The sequence below is a fragment of the Marmota monax genome, unplaced genomic scaffold (assembly GCF_021218885.2).
Source record: "Marmota monax isolate L192 unplaced genomic scaffold, Marmota_monax_Labrador192_F-V1.1 WCK01_AAM20220418_F8-fsc00691, whole genome shotgun sequence".
NCBI lineage: Eukaryota > Metazoa > Chordata > Mammalia > Rodentia > Sciuridae > Marmota > Marmota monax.
In genome coordinates, this window is record NW_026694240.1 from 115,198 (window position 1) to 121,864 (window position 6,667).

Here is a 6,667-nt window from a genome sequence, read left to right on the forward strand (position 1 = left end):
GTAACATTTCCTATGTGTAACACTCACATAAATTCAGGGATTTATAGCACTCTAAGAGAGACCACAATTTGTTTTAGGCAATTTCTCCTAAATCCAGTTATTGTCTTTGATTGTCGTATTTACCATAGCCATATGCACCTCTACATACTAATTTTTTAAAAGAATGATTTTTTTAACTTAATAGTATTTAAGCAATATCACTGGCAGTAAAAGCTGCAAAACACACTGTAAAATTAATAACTATTAAAATGCAATGGACTGAGCAGGAGGCCATCTAAATTTGGTTGCATGTCACAGCTTACGCATACATAAATAACATTTTGGGACATGGGGGTGGGGGACTGCAGTATTGGGAGCACTGGGAAGCCTTGGAAGGTCTAGGCAGGTTGTAGACTTTTACCAGGAGTTCCCCACAGAAGGGGCTGAAGAAACTATAGGTGACCACAGGTACTGGGCAGCAACTGACCCTCCTGGAGTCTGTCAGTCCTTGGTGGCATTCAAATGAATATGGGTTGATGATGAGGTAGGAGGAGTTAACAATGGGAAGATTCATTTTACCTCTTTTGGAAAGGCCACAGGTCACCCTGTAGCAACAAACGATTAAAATGAAGCTGCCAATACATCATCTGAAGTCTGCTGATGCAGACATGCTGAAATTGATTTAGAAGGAAGAAAAAATATGATGACAGCATGCTCATAAAGTAATATCCCAGAGATGCAGCTTAGATTAGATGCCATCTTTGAGCCTTTTGGGTTCATAAAGATTCAGGATTTTTAATTTATCATTCTACTTACCAAGACTTATTTTCTTTTTTGAATAAGCTCATTAATCTTGCCATCTTGTTTAATATGTTCTAAGTTGATGTGTGATATTCTGAAAGGAGAGGGGGAAAAATGACTTATTCACCAGTATCCCCTTCAGTTCGGCTTCAGGATGAGTCAGTTTTTAGATTTTTGACCAACAAATCTTAATAATCAGGGTTTTGATGAAGAGGTTTCCAATTTTTCAAATTTGGGATTGAAAAAAAAAGTATTAAAAGGAATTGGAGAACCCATCATTCAGTAAAGAGAGATGACCTGGAATTCTGGGACAAAACCTAAGACTTTGTCCATTTCTCTCTTTCTCTTTCATTCTATTTTTAAGAGGTTTTCCAGTGGACTCAGTAATCCCACTCCTAGGAAAATCCTTTGGATGAATTCTTATTCAAGTGCACAAAAAGACATGAATTTGGATGTCCAATGCAGCAACAACTTTCACAATAGAGAAAAATTAGAATTGTCTTAAATAATGGAATGCTATGCAGCAATGAAAACAAAGGAATTAGAGCTATGTGTATCTCAAAAAAGATAAGAGTTAATTGGAAAACTATAAAATACTGGACCAGGAAGATACTCACCAACTTCAGGATAACTGTTACCACTAGGATAAAGGCAATTATTTGCAATAATTTTTAAACAGCTGAAGGAACTCAAAATTTTTTAAAAAAATTGTTTTCCAAAACTTTTCTGTCAGCTTAAGAATTCATAGTTGACAAACAAATTATTTAAGCTATTAAAGTTCTACATAAGATGTGTGTTTATAAATTTATTGGGTAGAAATAGTCATTTGTGACAGAAAGGCCTATGTTTTTCATTCTGGGGAACAAACCCCCAAATCACCTTCTGTCATATAAGGTGACACACATAAAATTGGCAGAGAAGATCTGCTGAAGAAATAAACCTCAACTTAAAAAATGTATACAGTTAAAAAATAGTGAGTTAAAAGTGTTTCACTTATTTGAATTTGGTGTCAACATGCCTTATATACAAACATAGATATGAAAAATTGTGGTATATATGTGCATTAAGAGTTGTAATGGGGCCGGGGTTGTGGCTCAGCGGTAGAGCGCTTGCCTCGTATGTGTGAGACCCTGGGTTCGATCCTCAGCACCACATAAAAATAAATAAATGAAATAAAGGTATTGTGTCCAAATACAACTAAAAAAATAAATATAAAAAAAGAGTTGTAATGCAAAAAAAAGAGTACATGTATAATGGCATAATTTGGTGTGAACATACTTTATACAGAGATATGAAAAATTGTGCTGTATGTGTAATAAGGATGGTAATGCACTCCACTGTTGTCGTGTATTTAAAAAATAAATTTAAAAAAGCGTTTCACTTAATAAGTAGCTTTGCTTTTAAAAAACAAATGGTAGAAGATGATGATTTACTTTTTAATTCTTTCTTAAATTTACTTTAAGAATGACAAAAATAATAAACAATCATTTTAACAAGTCAAGCAATAAAGAGATAGTTAAAGAAGTTGATAATCTTCCGTCTGTCTGTCTGTCTTTCTAATTCCATCCCCAACCTTTTAAATTATCCAAGGTTAACAATCAGGTATTCGGTCTTCTATAATATACTCTATAAATATTTTAAAAATTGTTTTCGCAATTTTTTAAGCTGATTCAATTTTTTTGTGATCAAAATTATTTATTTTTGTTATTGCCAAGTCAATCCATAGTCATTTTAGAAAAATACACAAATTTCAGATGAGCAAAAACAAGATAAAATTAAAATGGGCATGAATTTTTTTTGATTCATAAACTTAATAATATTTAAGTCCCAAATCAAAACATGTAGGACAAACTCCACTTTAGTACACAAGTGGCTATCTTCATTGACAACAGTCACTTTTCATCAGAGGTGGACAAATTTTGGTGGGTATATCGTTCTGAGGTTCAAAGTAGGGAGCCACCCAGGCTCCCCAGAGTACAGCAGGGTATGGTCAGAGACAGTTCCACTCCCTGTCATCAGGCTGCTGGCTCATCACTCCTCAACCCTCCTGTCACGTCTCCATCCTGTCCTTTCTCCTCTGTCCTTCCCTTCTCCACCTCCCTCACCCCACTCCTTCCCCTTCTCCAACTGGCCAAAGAAGTGTCCATGTCACTCACCTCTTGGGTAACTGGAGCCCTTCAGCTGTTTGGGTCCTTGTTTGGAAGGGCATTTCAGCATTGCCCTGGGCTCCCAGGACTGCCAACTTCCCAGAAGGCTTCATCTGTCAAAGTAGGAGGGTAACTTAGAATTCCTTACAAGAACTTTACAACAGCAATTAAAATAATGTATCTTAGTTGCTAGAGAAAAAAAAAAAACAAAAAACAGTTTCTCCAGAATAGCCCCAGTCCTCTATTTCCCCTCTATTGCAGTTTGGGTTGGGGGATCCCTGGAAGGAATGCAGGAGAAAAGCTACAAGGAAAAGATTCAAAGGTAACATCCCATCTCTCCAGGAAGAGAAAGGCCCAGAGACAGATACACGGTGGTAGAAGCAGATTTAGGGAACAGAAGAAGAATCTGGACATTTTATGCATAAACTATCACTAACTTTTACCTTCAAAGACTTCAGAGACTGGGGGTGGGAGTTGCCTGGGTGAGTGGATGGTCCTTTCTTTTCTCTTTCTTTCCTCCCTCCACGACTCAACTTCTTTCTTTTATATGTCTACCCAATCTTAAACACACTTCTCCAAAGAACATGTTCATTTGAAAATAGATTAGTATTGCTAGCTTTGCCTCAAATCATGTGGATGTGCTTTCCCCGGGGACATTTGCTGGTGTAAAAAGTCACAACTCTCAAGAAATGTATATAACCAAGTGTGAACAGTAATGTGAAGCATGGACTTGGGGTGATAGGATATGCCAGTGTGGGTTGACGATGACAAATATACCACTCTGATGCAGGAGGTTGATGATGGGAGAGGCTATAAGTGGGTGAGGAGGGATATGGGCTATCTCTGTACTTGCCACTCAGTTTTGCTGTGAACCTAAAATTGTTCTTTAAAAAAAAAAAGCACAGTGTATTAAGACTTTTTTTCAAGTCAACCACTCCCAGGAGGCAGAAATACACACCATACTCACTTGTACAACACAGCTGTTAAGCAAAGGCAATCACAAGAAAGATTCAAGGACTTTTAAGACAATCCCCAGGGTCTAATATCAGCAGACACCTAGTCATCATGTGGGGACAAGGAGCCTTGGATGGGGTCTGTAGTCCCTTGCCTGCTGCCAGGATCTTTGGCATTATCATTTTACACAGGGAGATGCAAGAATGTCTTCATAATCCAAAGCTTGGGCTCCTCCTCCTTGATCCCCACGGGGTAAGAAATCTGAGGACAGAGTGAGCCTGCCAGGCTTGTCCTCCCAACATTGCAAATTTGGCTGAGAGATGGGGTCAAAGCTGCAAATCCCACCAGGGCTGTTCTCAGAAACTAAGTGATAGGGTCGCCTAACCTCAACTGCTCTACCTGACCCTGGGTTTCTCTACCAATGCTGACCAGGGAAACATTATTATTCTTACATAAGAAGTAGGTTCTAGCCGGGTATGGTGGCGCAGGCCTATAATCCCAGCAGCTGAGGGGAGGCTGAGGCAGGAGGATTATGAATTCAAAGCCAGTGTCAGCAACTTAGCGAGACCCTGTATCAGAATAAAAAAAATAAAAACGAGAGGTGATGTGGCTCAGTGGTTAAGCACCCCTGGGTATAATCCCTGGAACCAAAAAAAAAGTAGGTTTCATTTTTATCTCTGTTTTACAGATAATGAAACTGAGGTTTAGAGAGAGTAAATAATTTGCTACAACCGTAAGCATAATACATTAAGTTTTTGAGGGCTCAGAAAAACACTCCAGTATGGCATACACCAAAGCCCACATTTTTCCTTCGGCATCTTGCTTTTGGGTCTCAGTATAATACCTGCATTAGGGTAACAGTAGTGCTTTGGGTTTTAGAAGGGGTTATATTTGATTCATAGCATCCACAACTGGACTAATTGAAGAGCCTTTTTCTTAATACTTATTTTTTAGTTTTAGGTGGACACAATATCTTTTATTTTTATGTGGTGCTGAGGATCGAACCCAGTGCTTCGCGCATGCCAGGTGAGCACGCTACCACTTGAGCCACATCCCCAGCCCTTGAAGAGCCTTTTCTTCCACCTCTGTCACCTTTTCCAGATTCTTCTGCATTTATTCTCCTGGCCTTCTCCTATACGTTGGCCATCCTGAACCACTGTCTCCCCCCCACCCACCCCCGCCACCTTCCTAAGCTTTTCCAGAGACCTCTGTACGGGCCCCTGTACAGGTCCTGTCTTCCACCTGCTGAAAATGTTCCTCCTTAATTTTTTTTTTGACAAATTCCTCTTTGAAAAATCAGTTGTGATCCTGTCTCCTCCTCACAGAAGGCTTTCCTAGCCGTGTAAGAATTACTTTTCCTATGGTGCTGCCACACTGGGTGAGAGTCTCACATCTAGCCCCTTCCATATTGCTGTTTATTATTTTGTTCATAATTCTCTTTCCAACCGGACTCTGGGGAGGCAATCATTGTTTACTTTTGCTTTGTTCTACCTTCACAGTAAGTATCAGCACCATTGTAGTAGACGCTTATTGAGTGATCAAATATTTGTTGTATGAGTAAATGCATACAATGGAGTTAAATTAAAACAGACAACTAGGACTTGGAAGATGGATGGTGAAGTGGGATTTAGTTTGCACTCTAGACTCTACAGCTCACAATTTTTGGCTGGGGGTCACATCACCCAAATCACAAAGGAAGAAAAGGTCAGAGCTAAGTCAGAACGAGTGTCAGCTCACTGGGCAAACCCTCAGCCTTAGGCTGTAACTTCCTAACTGTGAATTATTATTATTATATTTTTTATGAAAAGTGCTCTAGGATGGGAGGCATATTCTGAAAACTGGATCTGATGATACGTAAAGGTCTAATGGGAAGATTCCGTAAAATTCAAGAGGACTCTCTTTTGACTAGTCATTCTTTTCTTCCTGGGACCACTTGAAAGAGAGGGAAAACTACTTCTTCTGGAAATAAACAGAAACCAACTAGAAACAAGGTTTATTCTAATTGCTTGGCAAATGATAATTCTTCTGGATGTACCTCCCGCTGCCAAGAGAGCCTTTCCACTTATCCCAAAACAGCTCCTATGTTGACCAGAGAAGATGCAGAATGTGTTTATAGCAAGGTTCATTGATTTCCTGGCCTATCAACCACCTGGTCTATGGGTTTTGAGAGGTCAGAGAGCCTCTGATGTTAGAGGCAGGGCAATGCTCTGAGGGTGATTCATGAAGCCAATATTTGGGGAATTCAGTGTCCAACCTTTTCCCCAATTCCATTGACAAAAACTTGCATCAAATGATTAGGTCCAGTGGTAACATGTCCATCTAAGCTCCAACTTTACCCCAGGCACTGTTGTCTTAGTAATTAATTGTGACGTGGCAAAAAAAGGGGCTGGAGTGTGGACACTCCAGCCATTATACCAGCTCATTGTTGGAACAAATATTTCAAGATGATTGGTACAAACAACAAACTTTAGCTATTAAATGCAGCTATGCAAAAACAAGTAGCTATGGATTTCAGCTGGCTCATGAGTCACATGACAAGTTTTTAGCACCTAGATGTTCTCTGAGAATGTATTCAGGTCTGGAATATCAGAGCAGTGGCAATAGCAGCAGAGTGGGACTGGAAATAGGTGAGCATTGACAGAATTTGTAAAAACAAAAAATACAACTCTTAAAATATCCAAAAGTATCAGAGGTCAAACAATTGGACCTCTTGGTAGGGTGAATCGGTGTGTAGTTACATTGGGAGAAATTGCTTCATCCACTTGAATCTTGGTTTTTCCCTTTGA

The 6,667-nt window shown here is 39.3% G+C and overlaps 1 long non-coding RNA gene across 1 annotated transcript; it reads right to left on the bottom strand.

Annotated features, from left to right (window-relative positions):
- Positions 1–806: 806 nt before the first annotated feature.
- Positions 807–3,475, bottom strand: LOC131425029 (uncharacterized). Its single transcript, XR_009228825.1, has 3 exons — positions 3,371–3,475; positions 2,937–3,040; positions 807–874 (listed from the first exon to the last, which is right to left on the bottom strand). It is a non-coding gene; the product is annotated as an uncharacterized LOC131425029 (long non-coding RNA).
- Positions 3,476–6,667: the final 3,192 nt, after the last annotated feature.